Source organism: Hyperolius riggenbachi, chromosome 3, assembly GCF_040937935.1.
Source record: "Hyperolius riggenbachi isolate aHypRig1 chromosome 3, aHypRig1.pri, whole genome shotgun sequence".
In the NCBI taxonomy this organism is placed as follows: domain Eukaryota; kingdom Metazoa; phylum Chordata; class Amphibia; order Anura; family Hyperoliidae; genus Hyperolius; species Hyperolius riggenbachi.
Window position 1 is genome coordinate 490,145,058 of NC_090648.1, and position 14,697 is coordinate 490,159,754.

Genomic DNA, 14,697 nt, shown 5'->3' on the forward strand with positions numbered 1-14,697 from the left:
ATTTATTCTTTTATTTTTAATAAATTTGTCTTTTTTTTATTATTCCCCCTCCCTCCGCCCTCTATCATAGGCATCAGCCTATGAGAGCCAATTGCTCTGTGAGCCTCACCAGGGAACAGCCGAGTGACACAGCTGTCCCCAGTAAAGCGCTGCCATAGATCGCAAGGCTGTACAATGTAAATAGACGTCGGTTTAGTCGTCTAACAGTCTGGTAGTGTCAATCGCCGCTGGAAGACTGATTACGGAGTGGATCTCCGTCTCATAAGCCGGGATACGCGCTCATCGGGCGATCCCCAGCAGAACACACCCCTGGCAGTTCACGTCAATTGACGTCGCGCGGTCCTGGGGCTGCCACCTTCCGAATTGGCATTAGGCGGTCACAAGGAAGTTAATATATATCAAGTTCTCTATACACTTTTTATACATTTTTAGAAAGTGGACAGCATGCCCCCCCCCTAAGACTTTTTAACCATTTGTCACCCATGCAGGCAGGGCCAGAATTCAGAGCTATGACCGTGTGGGGTTCCCCAGCCTGAGCTATACCAACCTGCACTCCCTTATAATGAGGGGGGCCATGAAAGAGAGGAGCAACATCCCCTCGCCCCCAAAGCCACTGTCCATACATTCAGTGTCCTGTGTAAAATAAATATACAGAACTTGGAAATCAGTATATAATAAAGTGTACCACAGCAAAATGTCATTTTGCTGAGTTTAAAAAACATTTGTGCTTTATATTTTTTTTTATCGATTTTCTAAAAAACGACAAGGTTTTCTTTTTTAAAAAACATGCCAAACCGTTTTTATCTGTGACTGGAGGCAGAAGCAGCAGGGGGCCCTATGAGGGGAGAAGTTTTTTTTCCCTGTACTGAGACACTGACAACTAAGGACACAAAGAGATAAAAAAGCTTTCTGGTCTCTGCACAATTGTTCTAATGACTGCATCTGCTTAGCCACTGATAAGGAATCATACAAAGTTTTGTAGACAAAGATTTGTAGACAGTCCCTATTCAGCAGGGTCTTGTGTACAGATCCCTGCCCCCAGCCTCTCTACCTCTCCCCAAGTGCTCTGTACTGCAGTGATGCTGGACGAGTCTGCAGAGCCAGTTATGCTCCATCAGAGATGGACAGAGGGAGTATAATAAAAAGCTGAGGCTGGGATCATACTTGTCTGTCAGTTTTCTGTGTGTTTTTTCCTGTATGTGTTTTCTGCACACCATTTGTGTTTGTATGTGTGAAAACATGCATTTTTTTTACAGAGGTTAATGTATATGATAGAGAAAGTGCCTGCAGTGCTTCACTGCTGTCTGTTTTTATCTGAATGGGGAAAACACAAGTGTACACTAGCCAATTGAATAACATTGGTTCTCAGTTTACTTGTGCAGTAAGCCGGGCGAGGGGGCCCCATCCAAAGTTACGCAGGGGGGGGGGGGGGGGGGCAAGTGATTCCTAGTTTAGCCCCTGCTAACTATAAATTGATATGAATAAGGAGTGTTCACATCTAGGGCTTGACTCACTATGACAAATAGCATGCATTATCCAAGTTAACACACCTTATCAGAGATAACATGCCTTATCAGAATAGCATAGCGAGTGCTACGAACTTATGCCTGCTAACTGGCAATGACGACAGCTCCACTCGTCCTGCCCTGAGCTCCTGCGGGTTCGTAGCACTCGCAATGCTACTCTGATAAGGCTTGTTAACTTTGATAGAGCATGTTATCTCTGATAAGGCATGCTATTTGTCTTAGCTAATCAAGCCCTTAAAGGGAACCAGAGAGGAACCATATCTAAAAAAATCAAAAAGCAGTTATACATACCTGGGGCTTCCTCCAGCACCATACACGCTGATCGATCCCATGCCGCCATCCAGCGCTGCCCGCAACTATGAGAACGGGCTCTCGTCGCTGACGTTATCGGAGCCGGGCTACACAGGAGAAGTGCGCCCTCTACGTATCTCTCCATACACTCCAGCAGAGATACGCAAAGAGCGCACCTCTGCTACGCTTAGACTGACTCCAACTGACGGATCAGCGCAGAGCCGGTTCTCGTAGCTGCGGGCAGAGGAGGACGGCGGCGTGGGATCGATCAGCCCGTATGGGGCTGGAGGAAGCCCCAGGTATGTATAACTGCTTTATTTTTTCAGCTCTGATTCCATTTAAGCCCCAACTACACCATACAATTTTTTGTGCAATTCGATTCGATTCAATCCGACATGTCCGATTGGGATTCGATTTGCCATTGTTTTGCAATGGCGAATCGAATCTAATTGAACATTGGACATGACATGACGGATTACATCGAATCGAATCGATGAATCGAATCGCACAAAAAATTGTATGGTGTAGATGGTGCTTTAGAGTGATATCAGAATGCCTAATTTCTCTTCACATGTACAAACTACAAGAATTCATCTTACAAACTGTTCTTCAATGGCTCTCGGAGGAAATGAAACTAAGCCAATCAAAGTTTCTCACTCCTAGTTAATTAACCAGCTGAGAGGCTTGCTTTGATAGGCTGAACTTCTTTCTCTTCCTGGATAGTAGGATTTGCCTTTTATAACAGTGACAGTTGCGAATTTTCGCCAAAGTCATTTTCGCATTGAAAATGGCATTGTCGATTTCAAGAAAAATTGTGTGAAAATGCATTGTATTTACACAATATCCCAAGAAAACGTGAAAACACATAAAACGTTATTTTTACCACTAAAACCCCCTTCCCAAAAATATTTTTAAAGCAAAAATTCGTGAAAAATCACAAACTTTTTACAAAATGATTTTCAATGGCATTTTTGCTTGAAAGTTGAACTTAAAGAGAAACTCCAACCTAGAATTGAACTTTATCCCAATCAGTAGCTGATACCCCCTTTTACATGAGAAATATAATGCTTTTCACAAACAGACCATCAGGGGGCGCTGTACGACTTATTTTGTGCTGAAACCCCTCCCACAAGAAGCTCTGAGTACCGCGGTACTCCTGGCAAACTGCCACAATGTAACAATGTTCACAGACAGGAATTAGCTGTTTACAGCTGTCTCTAACAGCCAAAACAGCTAGCAGCAGCTACATAACCTGCCCACAGTAAAAATGTCACCATGTAATAAATGTCAGAATGTAAATCGGGGAGAGGAAAGATTTTACAATGAGCAAACACTGACTAAATCATGTATACATAATTATGGTAAAAATGAAGCATTTTTTTTACTACATTATTTTCACTGGAGTTCCTCTTTAACATAATGTTCGTGAAAATGAATGCGAAAAGAATATCGGAATTTTTGCTCATCGCTGTTTTAGAAGACATTTTTGCTCATCACTAATGCTGACCTGCCCATTTATCACTACATGTATAATTCTTTACATCCAGAAGGTCTAGTTTATAGCCCCTCATTTTACAGGCGTTTGTTCCAACAGCCTGCTCTGCTATATATTCATCTGTACATGGCATGGATTTGTTCCATGTCACAGTAGATGAATCCCCACAACTAGCAGCTGTCACTATGCTTAGATTCATTATAATGACGATATCAGTGGCAGTAGCTAGTCATTAGCACTAGCGAGTACTCGCAGTGACCGGTCCCTGGTGACAAGTCACAGCAGTTCCTTGCTATGATTAGAGGCGAGGTGTCGTCTGCGTGACACAGCCCTCGAGGGGTTCCAGAAGCCGTCTGCAGACTGGTTGGGATGCTTGTGTAGCTTTAGCAGGTACAGGACTGCTTCAGTGACGTCATAAAGGCTATTTGTTATGGGTCCAATACTTAGCAGTGGCGCCCCTTTCCTTCTATGGGATCTCCTACATGTGACCAGACAGGAAGTAGTGCAATTATTGAACATGCAGGCCGACTGATAGGCTCAGTTGATATTTTCTGCACCACAACACTATTAGTATAGTCCCATTGCCTGGGAATTCCGCATAGCTAAACAGTCTAGGCTGTGACATCACTGGGAGGGGGGCTGCACATACCAATATACAGCAGTATATAGATTGAGGAAACAGTGATGTGGCGAACGGTTCGCCGGGCAAACATCTGTGGGGGGTTTACTACTTCCGGGTCGCTCTGACCCGGAGTAGTACGCCTGCGCTGCCCGGCGGAGCACGTCCTAGATCGCGCTTCTGTTGCCGGGCACTCTCTGCGCATGAGCGTGATGCCGTTCATGACGTCACGCACATGTGCAGAAAGTGCCCGGCAACAGGAGCACGATCTAGGACGCGCTCCGCCGGGCAGCGCAGGCGTACTACTCCGGGTCAGAGTGACCCGGAAGTAGTAAACCCCCCAGGGATTCAGAGATGTTCGGCGGCGAACGGTTCGGGAACCGTTCGCCACATCTCTAATGGGAAAAGTTTTGTATGATGAAACCAGGAAAAGTTACCATAAAGTGGGTATCCTGAATAATTGACTTCATTTTACTACATAACCACTCTACGACCGCCTAACGCCAATTGGCAGCCGCAGAGTGGCTCCCCCAGAACTGCCAAACGCCAAAAGGCTTCAAGTTCTTGGGCAGGAGATTAGTGGGAATCGCAAGCTCCTTCAACAGTCTGCCAGCAGCGATCGTCGCTGGCAGACTGTATACAAAAGAAATGGCCCTTTATTTACTTTGTACAACGCTGCGATCTAATGCAGCACTGTACTGGGGACAGCCCTGTCTCTTGGCTGTCCCCTGAAGCGGCTCCAAACGCGATCCCCTCTCATAGGCTGACACCTATGAGAGGGGATCGCACTGAATGGCCATCGAGGGGGAGGGAGGGAAAAAAGTCAAATTTATTTAAAAAAAGAACAAATAAATTACTGTAATTAAAAAAACAAACAAACCTGCAGCAGTGATCAGATCCCACCAACAGAAAGCTCGGTTGGTGGACAGAAAAGGGGCGCAGACTCATTTGTGTGCTCAGTTGTACGGCTCTGCAGCGAGCTGGTAAAGCTGCAGAGCACTGAATTATAAAAAACTAGCTGATTGCCCGGCGTTGCCCGGGTATGTATTTGGCTGGTGTTGACTCTGCATAATTTTTCTAGCCCTAACACACAATTACTCACTGACCAAGTTTGTGAGCTTTGTAGTCTTTGGCATCAATAATTTGCATTGAAATGAAAAAATCTGATTGGCTGTTTGTGGCTACACACCCTTTTCTGAATTTAAACCCCAGTCACCCAATAACCAACTGTACCAGGTTTGAGGCTTGTGCCATTAACAGTGCAAGAATGGTAGCAATTAAATATTCCCATTGAAAAGCAATAGGTGAAGTTTGATACACTTTTGTAGGCTCCACCCACTTTTCTGAATATTAATTCCAGTCACCCAGTGACCAACTGTGCAAAGTTTAAAAACCCTGCCATTAACAGTGTAAGAATGGCTGCAGTTTACATTTTCCCAGTGAAATTTCTATTTGTCTCCACCCATTGATGACCCGGCATTGCCCGTGTATGTATTTGGCTGGTGTTAGCTCCGCCCACTTTCTAACCCTAACGGACAAACACTCAATTACCAAGTTTGTGAGCTTTGGGGTCCTTGGCATCAATAATTTGTATATTCCAATAGAAATTAAACAAATCAGATTGGCTGTTTGTGGCTTCACCCCCTCTCCAGCATTTGAACCCCAGTCACCCAATGACCAACTGTAGCAGGTTTGAGGCATCTGCTATTAACAGTGGAAAAATGGCAGCAATTGAAATTATCCACTTGAAAATCAACAGGTGAATTTTGATTGGCTATTATAGGCTCCACCCACTTCCCTGAATATTAATCTCAGTCACTCAGTGACCATCTGGGCAAAATTTGGGAACCCTGCCATAAACAGTGTAAGAAGGGCTGCAGTTTACACTTTCCCAGTGAAATTTGTTTTTGGCTCCGCCTACTTTTTGTAACCTGGACACACAGTCACTCCATGACCAAGTTTGTGAGCTTTGGGGTCCTTGGCATCAATAATTTGTATTTTCCCATGAAATGAAACAAATCTGATTCACTGTTTGTGGCTCTGTCCCCTTTTCTGAATTTGATCCCGAGTGACCCAATGACCAACTGTACCAGGTCTGAGGCTTGTGCCATTAACAGTGCAAGAATGGCAGCAATTGTAATATTCTCCTTGAAAAGCGACATGTGATTTTTGATTGGCATTTTTAGGTTCCACCCACTTTTCTGAACATTAATCCCAGTCACCCAGTAAGCAGCTATGCTAAGTTTGAGAACCCTTCCATTAACAGTGAAGAAGGGCTGCAGTTTACAATTTCCCAGAAAAATCTGTTTTAACTCCACCCACTTTTTGTAACCTGGACACACAGTCACTACACAATGACCAAGTTTGTGAGTTTTTGGGTTCATGGCATCAAAATTGTGGTAATGGAAGCAGTTTATCCAGCAAAGAAATCTGGCAGTTTTTGGCTCCACCCCTTTACTGAATTTAAACCCCAGACACTTAACGACCGACTGTAGCAGGTTTGAGGCCTCTGCCATTAATAGTGTAAAAATGGCTGCAGTTGCAATATTCCCCTTGAAAATCAAAAGGTAAATTTTGATTGGCTGCTGTAGGCTCCACCCACTTTCCTGAATATTAGTCCCCGTCACCCAGTGGCCAACTGTGTCACGTTTGAGAACCCTGCCAATAACAGAATGGCTGAAATCAATCTAACAAATCTGATTGGCTGTTTGTGGCTCTACCCCTTTAGTGAATTTGGACCCCAGTCACCCAATGACTGACTGTATCAGGTTTGAGGCCTCTGCCATCAACAGTGTAATGCTGCGTACACACTTGCGATAACGATCGCTCGTAAATGCCAATTAACGATCGCTCGTAGTCGCTCGCTCGATCATTGCCTAAAGTTCGTTCCGAAGCGATCGTTAAGCCAAGCGATGGAAGGGCAATGATTGCTTGAGAAAATTTTCCAAATAGTTGGATTTAATCGAGCGATTGTCGCCGTTAAAATGAAGTGTGTATAGCGATCGTGCGAGAACGATCGCTATTATTAGAACAGCGCATGTGCCTTCCAACTGGGAACGTACGTATTTCCGGAAACGTTTGTTTCGTAGCGATCGTTCAGTGTGATATTTGAAATCATGTTAAAGAATTGTGCACTTAACCCAAATGTTTATTAAAACATTAGTTACTATTAAACAGCATACAATGCACTAACATAGGTATGTATGTATAATGTACACACTTTTCTGTTGATATGTTTCTTTACATATGCCTCTCTCTCTCTCTCTCTCTCTCTCTCTCTCTTTTTTTAATAATGCTCATGAAACGCATTATGCCTACATCCGCTTCGGGACGTAACGATCCGTGTGCGCACGCAACTATTGCTCCTGATCGTTCGTTTCGGCGACAACAATCGCTTCGCTACTTTCTCAGTCGCCTGATTTGCATTTACTACCTGCTCGTCCACCTATCGCCCGTCGCGGAACGATCGCTTGTAACGAACGATCGTTATCGCAGGTGTGTACGTACCATAAGAATGGTAGCAATGTGAATAGTGCCCTTGAAAATCAATAGGTAAATTTTGATTGGCTGTTTTAGGCTCCACCCACATTTCTGAATATTCATCCCAGTCTCCCAGTGGCCAATTGTGTAAAGTTTGGGAACCCTGCCATGTTAAAAATTTAGTTGTTGGCACCGCCCACTTTTTCTAACCTTGATATACAGTCACTCAAATATCAAGTTTATTAGCTTTGGGGTCCTTGGTATCAATACTTTGTATATTCCCATTGAAAAATAAACTAATCTTATTGGCTGTTTGTGGCTCCGCCACCTTTCTGAGTTTGGGCCCTAGTCACCCAGTGACTGACTGTACCAGGTTTGATGCATCTGCCTTTAACAGTATAAGGGCCTGTACACACTGCTTCGCTTTTAAAATCGCATGCGATTTTTAAATCGCAAGCCTTCATGAGAATAGGAAAAGCGCATCGCACCAGTGTGTACAGGTCTCCACGATTTTCATTATTTTTCAAAAGACCTTGCGATTAAAAAGCGAATGCGATTTGAAAAGCGCAGCGCAAGAGCAGCAGTGTGTACAGGCCCTAAGAGAATGGTAGCAGCTTAAACATTCCCTTTGAAAATTGAAAGGTGAATTTTTATTGGCTGTTGTAGGCTCCACCCACCTTCCAAAATCTTAATCTAAGTTACCCAATGACCAACTGTGCAAAGTTTGAGAACCCTGCCATTAACGATGTAAGAATGGCTGCAGTTTATATTTTCCCAGTAAAAGCTGTTTTTGGCTCCGCCTACTTTTTGTGACCTTGACACACAGTCACTCAATGACCACATTTGTGAGCTTTCAGGTTCCTGGCATCAAAAATGTGTGATTGGAAGCAGTTTATCCACCAAGGAAATCTGATTGGCTGTATGTGGCCCCACCCCTTTAGTGAATTTGGACCCCAGTCACCCAATGACCGACTGTAGAAAGTTTGAAGCCTCTGCCATTAACAGTGTAAGAATGGCAGCAGTTTAAATATTCCCCTTGAAAATCAATAAGTGAATTTTGATTGGCTGTTGTAAGCTCCACCCATTTTCTTGAATCTTAATCGCATTCACCTTGTGACCAACTGTGGCAAGTTTGAGAACCCTGCGATTAACATTCTAAGAATGGCTGCAGTTTACATTTTCCCATTTAAAATAAACGGCTGAAATTTGATTGGCTGTTTTATGCTCCGCCCACTTTTCCTGGATTTGTAACCTCGGTCACCAAGTGACCACCTGTGCCAAGTGTGGGGACTCTGGCTTGATTACTGTGAGAATGGCAGCCTTTTACATTTTTTCCATTGACTTGAATGGGTGAAATCTAACTGGCTGTTTGTAGCTCCGCCCAGGTGTGCAGGGGGGCCACGAGACCCCCAGAACCTATCATCCCAGGTAGTAAGGGACCTGTGTACCAAGTTTCGTTCAAATCGGTCAAGCCGTTTTCGCGTGATCGCAGCACATACATACACACACACACACACATCCGATTTTATATATATAGATAGCCTGGTCACTAGGTGGGTGAAAGCCTGCGGTCCTTAACTGTAGTGAAATAACATAATGAATAAAATTGCTAATTTTTACAATATTTATTTATAGATTAGGTAGTCAGTGTTTGCCCATTGTAAAAATCTTTCCTCTCCCCGATTTACATTGTGAAATGTATCACTGGTTATGACATTGGAAAAAGCCGTTATTTTCCACAATGCAACGAGGTTCACAGACAGCACACTGTCAGGACCATGGTCATGACATCACACTGTGGGAGGGGTTTCGCCACAATATCAGCCATACAGACCCCCCTGATGATCTATTCGGGAAAAGATAAAGATTTCTGGTGGGAAAGGGAGTATCAGCTACTGATTGGGATGAAGTTTAATCCTCGGTTAGAGTTCCTCTTTACATGCATATGAACAGAGACCCCCCTGGATGCATTCAAAAGGCCGTCTGAAGTTCCGCGTCTTGGCGGAGCTCGGTTACTCCACATCTGCGCGGGTGATCTGTCGTGTCAGCAGGAAGCTCTGTATCTATTAAACGCGAATGCCAAGCATCTGCTCGCCGGTCAGAGGTAAGCTAAATAAACCTCAGAATTTCATTACATTCCTCCTAAACTAGATTCTAGCTGCACAACAAACTTAATCACCTCCAGTCTATATTTTCCTGGACTCTCTATTACCCCCCCCCCCCAATAAAGTTAATTTTAGACACTTTTACAGATTCATGTTGGGTGCATTTTGGAGATAGTTTCTCAAACACAACATTGGGAATCCAAAGCTCTAGTCCAGACAGCTCTAGTCCAGACAGCAGGTCTTGCGTCACGGTCACGCACATCATTACACTTGTCTGATAAACCCGTCACATCATCCTACAACAAATCAGGGCTGAATTTCTGAAAAGGCCTCAAAGGCTCGGGCCTTGGGCGGCTGCAGGCCAAGGGGGCACCTGGACATGAAGGAGGGGTTACTGCATATGAAAGAGGAGGCTGAAAATGGGGAGCAACACATGAAAAAGGGAAACTGATGTTAAAAGGAGCTGTTCATGAAAGAGAGGAGCTGCTGTACATGGATGATGCACATGGAAGAAGGGGGCTGCACATGGAATGGGAGGGGGCTGCTGTACACAGGGGAGTAACTAGAAATCACTGCCCCCCCCCCCCCACACACACACACACACACACACAGGTGCCAAATAATTGTAATGGGGAAGCGTTTCACCATAAAATAATCGTAATGCACCAGAAATTAATCGTAAAGTGGGCAGCATTTCACCATAAAATAATCGTAATGCACCAGAAATTAATCGTAAGGTGGGCAGCATTTCACCATAAAATAATCGTAAAGTGGGCAGCATTTCACCATAAAATAATCGTAAAGTGGGCAGCATTTCACCATAAAATAATCGTAAAGTGGGCAGCATTTCACCATAAAATAATCATAATGCTGGCAGCATAATGTGGGCAGCATTTCACCATAAAATAACTGTAAAGTGGGCAGCATTTCACCATAAAATAACTGTAAAGTGGGCAGCATTTCACCATAAAATAACCGTAATGTGGGCAGCATTTCACCATAAAATAATCGTAATGTGGACAGCATTTCACCATAAAATAATCGTACAGTGGGCAGCATTCACCAGAAAATTGTAATGTGAGCAGCAGTGACTGACCAGAAAATAATCGTAAAGTGCGCAGCAGTCACCATAAAATCGCAATGTGCGCAGCAGTCACCAGAAAATCGTAATGTGAGCAGCAGTGACCAGAAAATAATCGTAAAGTGGGCAGCAGTCACCAGAAAATCGCAATGTGTGCAGCAGTCACCAGAAAATCGCAATGTGTGCAGCAGTCACCAGAAAATCGCAATGTGGGCAGCAGTCACCAGAAAATCGCAATGTGCGCAGCAGTCACCAGAAAATCGTACAGTGGGCAGCAGTCACCAGAAAATCGCAATGTGGGCAGCAGTCACCAGAAAATCATACAGTGGGCAGCAGTTATTAAAATAAAATGCCCCTGTAAAAAAAAACAATTCACTCACCTGGCAGAAGTCTCCTCTCTCGGCCGGTTTCTGGTGCGCAGCTCCCCCGACGATCCTCTTGCAGCACATCTCCCGCGCTGACAGGCAGAGTGCAGGGCTACGGCAAGATGGCGCCCGAAGCCCTGTACTGGATACACAAATAGTCTCTAGTGCAGGGCTTCGGCAGCCATCTTCCCGTAGCCCTGCTCTGCCTCCGGAGACTGCGGGCTGCGGGGAATGAACTGGCGTGGCGTCTGTTAGACGCCGCGGCCAGTTCAACACCTGGCTGGGGGGTCCCAGAATCAGGCAGCAGCGCTCCCCTCGCACACAGCTGCGATGAAGGGGTCGCATTCCCGGTAGTTACGCCGGTGGCTGTACATGGATGTTACACATGGAAGAGGGGGCTGCACATGGAATGGGAGGGGCACTGCAGTACATGGATGTTACACATGGAAGAGGGGGCTGCACATGGAAGGAGAGGGGGCTGTTGTACATGGATGTTGCACATGGAAGAGGGGGCTAGAGTTGGGCCGAACCTCCGATTTTAGGTTCGCGAACTTCCGCGGAAGGTTCGGTTCGCGTTAAAGTTCGCGAACCGCAATAGACTTCAATGGGGATGCGAACTTTGAAAAAAAAAAACTTTATGCTGGCCACAAAAGTGATGGAAAAGATGTTTCAAGGGGTCTAACACCTGGAGGGGGCATGGCGGAGTGGGATACACGCCAAAAGTCCCCGGGAAAAATCTGGATTTGACGCAAAGCAGCGTTTTAGGGGCAGAAATCATTGAATGCTAAATGACAGGCCTAAAGTGCTTTAAAACATCTTGCATGTGTATACATCAATCAGGTAGTGTAATTAAGGTACTGCTTCACACTGACACACCAAACTGTTCACTGAACAGAACAGGTATGCAGTGGCGGGTTCACTGAACAGAACAGGTATGCAGTGGCGGGTTCACTGAACAGAACAGGTATACAGTGGCGGGTTCACTGAACAGAACAGGTATGCAGTGGCGGGTTCACTGAACAGGTATACAGTGGTGGGTTCACAGTACAGGTATGCAGTGGTGGGTTCACAGTACAGGTATGCAGTGGTGGGTTCACAGAACAGGTATGCAGTGGTGGGTTCACAGAACAGGTATGCAGTGGTGGGTTCACAGAACAGGTATGCAGTGGTGGGTTCACAGTACAGGTATGCAGTGGTGGGTTCACAGTACAGGTATGCAGTGGTGGGTTCACAGAACAGGTATGCAGTGGTGGGTTCACAGAACAGGTATGCAGTGGTGGGTTCACAGAACAGGTATGCAGTGGTGGGTTCACAGAACAGGTATGCAGCCAGGAACAAGCTAAGCCTAACTAATCTTTCCCTATGAGAGAGAGTGTGCAGCAGCTCGCCCTACTCTCACTAATGCAGGCAGGCAGTGGCACACGAGTGACCGTAATGGTCGCCGCTGCCTGCCTTTTAGTAGGGGGGAGTGGCTCCAGGGGCTAGTGTAGCCTAATTGGCTACACTGTGCCTGCTGACTGTGATGTAGAGGGTCAAAGTTGACCCTCCATGCATTATGGGGCGAACCGAACTTCCGCAAAGGTTCGCCTGCGGGACGCGAACGCGAACCACGGAAGTTCGCATGGAACCGTTCGCAGGCGAACCGTTCGGCCCAACTCTAGAGGGGGCTGCACATGGAAAGGGAGGGGGGCTGCTTTACATGATAAACATGGAAGAAGGGGCTGCACATGGAATGGGAGGGGCACTGCTGTACATGGATGATACACATGGATACACATGGGGGGGGGGGGGGGGGGTTGGCTGCACGTGGAATGGGAGGTAGCTGCTGTACATGGATGTAACACATGAAATAGGGGGCTGCACATGGAATGGGAGGAGAATGCTGTACATCGATAATACACATGGAAGAGGGGGCTGCACATGCAATGGGAGGGGGCTGCTGTACATGGATGATACACATGGAAGAGGGGGCTGCACATGGAATGGGAGGGGCTGCTGTATATGGATGATACACATGGAAGAGGGGGCTGCACATGAAATGGGAGGGGCTGCTGTACATGGATGATACACATGGAAGAGGGGGCTGCACATGGAATGGGAGGGGCTGCTGTACATGGATGATAAACATGGAAGAGGGGGTTGCACATGCAATGGGAGGGGCTGCTGTACATGGATGTTACACATGGAAGAGGGGGCTGCACATGAAATGGGAGGGGCTGCTGTATATGGATGATACACATGGAAGAGGGGGCTGCACATGGAAAGGGAGGGGCAGCTGTACATGAATGTTACACATGGAAGAGGGGGCTGCACATGGAATGGGAGGAGCTGCTGTACATGGATGATACACATGGAAGAGGAGGCTGTACATGGAATGGGAGGGGCTGCTGTATATGAATGATACACATGGAAGAGGGGGCTGCACATGGAATGGGAGGGGCTGCTGTATATGAATGATACACATGGAAGAGGGGGCTGCACATGGAATGGGAGGGGCAGCTGTATATGGATGATACACATGGAAGAGGAGCTGCTGGACATGAATGAGGAACCCATAGAGCTGCATACACAACATACTTGGCCTAGGCCCTATGGGCACAAAAAGGATAAATCCCTCCTTGCAACAGAAGCCAAAACTATGCCATGCCAGATCACCAAACCACCAACACATTTTGGCTGAGGAAAATGTAACATGATGTATTTATTTTTGGTTATTCTTAAAGGGAACCTTAACTGGCGAGGAAAAATTAATTCACTTACCTGGGGGCTTTCCCAAGCCTCCTGCAGCCGTCCGGTGCCCGCGCCGGTCCTTCGGTGCCCTCCAGTCTCCCTCCGCCGCTAAGTTTCGTTTTCGGACGACTGCCAGTCGTCCTCGGGCCTCTTCCGCATTCCTCGTCGTAAACTGCAGTAAAGCGCGTCCGCATGACGCCAAACGTGTCATGTGCATGACGCCAAACGCGTCATGCGGACGCGCTTTACTGCAGTTTACGACGAGGAATGCGGAAGAGGCCCGAGGACGACTGGCAGTCGTCCGAAAACGAAACTTAGCGGCGGAGGGAGACTGGAGGGCACCAAAGGACCGGCGCGGGCACCGGACGGCTGCAGGAGGCTTGGGAAAGCCCCCAGGTAAGTGAATTTATTTTTCCTCGCCAGTTAAGGTTCCCTTTAAAGGACAACTGTAGTGAGAGGTATATGGAGGCTGCCATATTTATTTCCTGTTAAGCAATACCAGTTATCTGGCTATCCTGCTGATCCTCTGCCTCTAATACTTTTAGTCATAGACTCTGAACAAGCATGCAGCAGATCAGGTGTTTCCAACATTATTGCCAGATTTGTCAAGATTACCTGCATGCTTGTTTCTGGTATTACTAAGGCCTCATTTTGGGCTGATTTGCTGTCAACACATTTCGGTATTCTGTTTTCCTTCCTTCCCCTTGCTGCCATGTTGTTTTTCTACCATTCTTCCCTTTCTCTTGCATAACGCTTACTGCTCCACCCCTGATGCCAACTTTACACCAATTTAATATGTTGGCACCATCATTTTAATGGGGCCCTGTAGTGGCATATAGTAGAATGCAGTAAATTTTTCAGGATATCCACTTTTACAATAATTAAATTGTGAGCTCCTCTGAGGACAGTCAGTGACATGACTATGTACTCTGTAAAGTGCTGCAGAAGATGTCAGTACTATATAACTACATACTAATACTATGGTGGAGACATTAGACTATGACT

At 46.0% G+C, this 14,697-nt stretch overlaps 1 protein-coding gene across 3 annotated transcripts in view; it reads right to left on the reverse strand.

Moving 5' to 3' along the window:
* The window catches only part of SHISAL1 (shisa like 1), a 196,692-nt gene that overhangs the window by 90,447 nt on the left and 91,548 nt on the right, over positions 1 to 14,697 (reverse strand). Inside the window, exon 1 of one of the 3 annotated variants that reach the window (XM_068278189.1) lies at positions 6,254 to 6,323. The exons of the other annotated variants lie outside the window; for them this stretch is intronic. The gene's annotated coding sequence lies outside the window, so the exon portion shown is untranslated. Of the gene's footprint in view, positions 1 to 6,253; positions 6,324 to 14,697 lie in introns of those variants that run through there. 3 annotated transcript variants of the gene reach the window in all.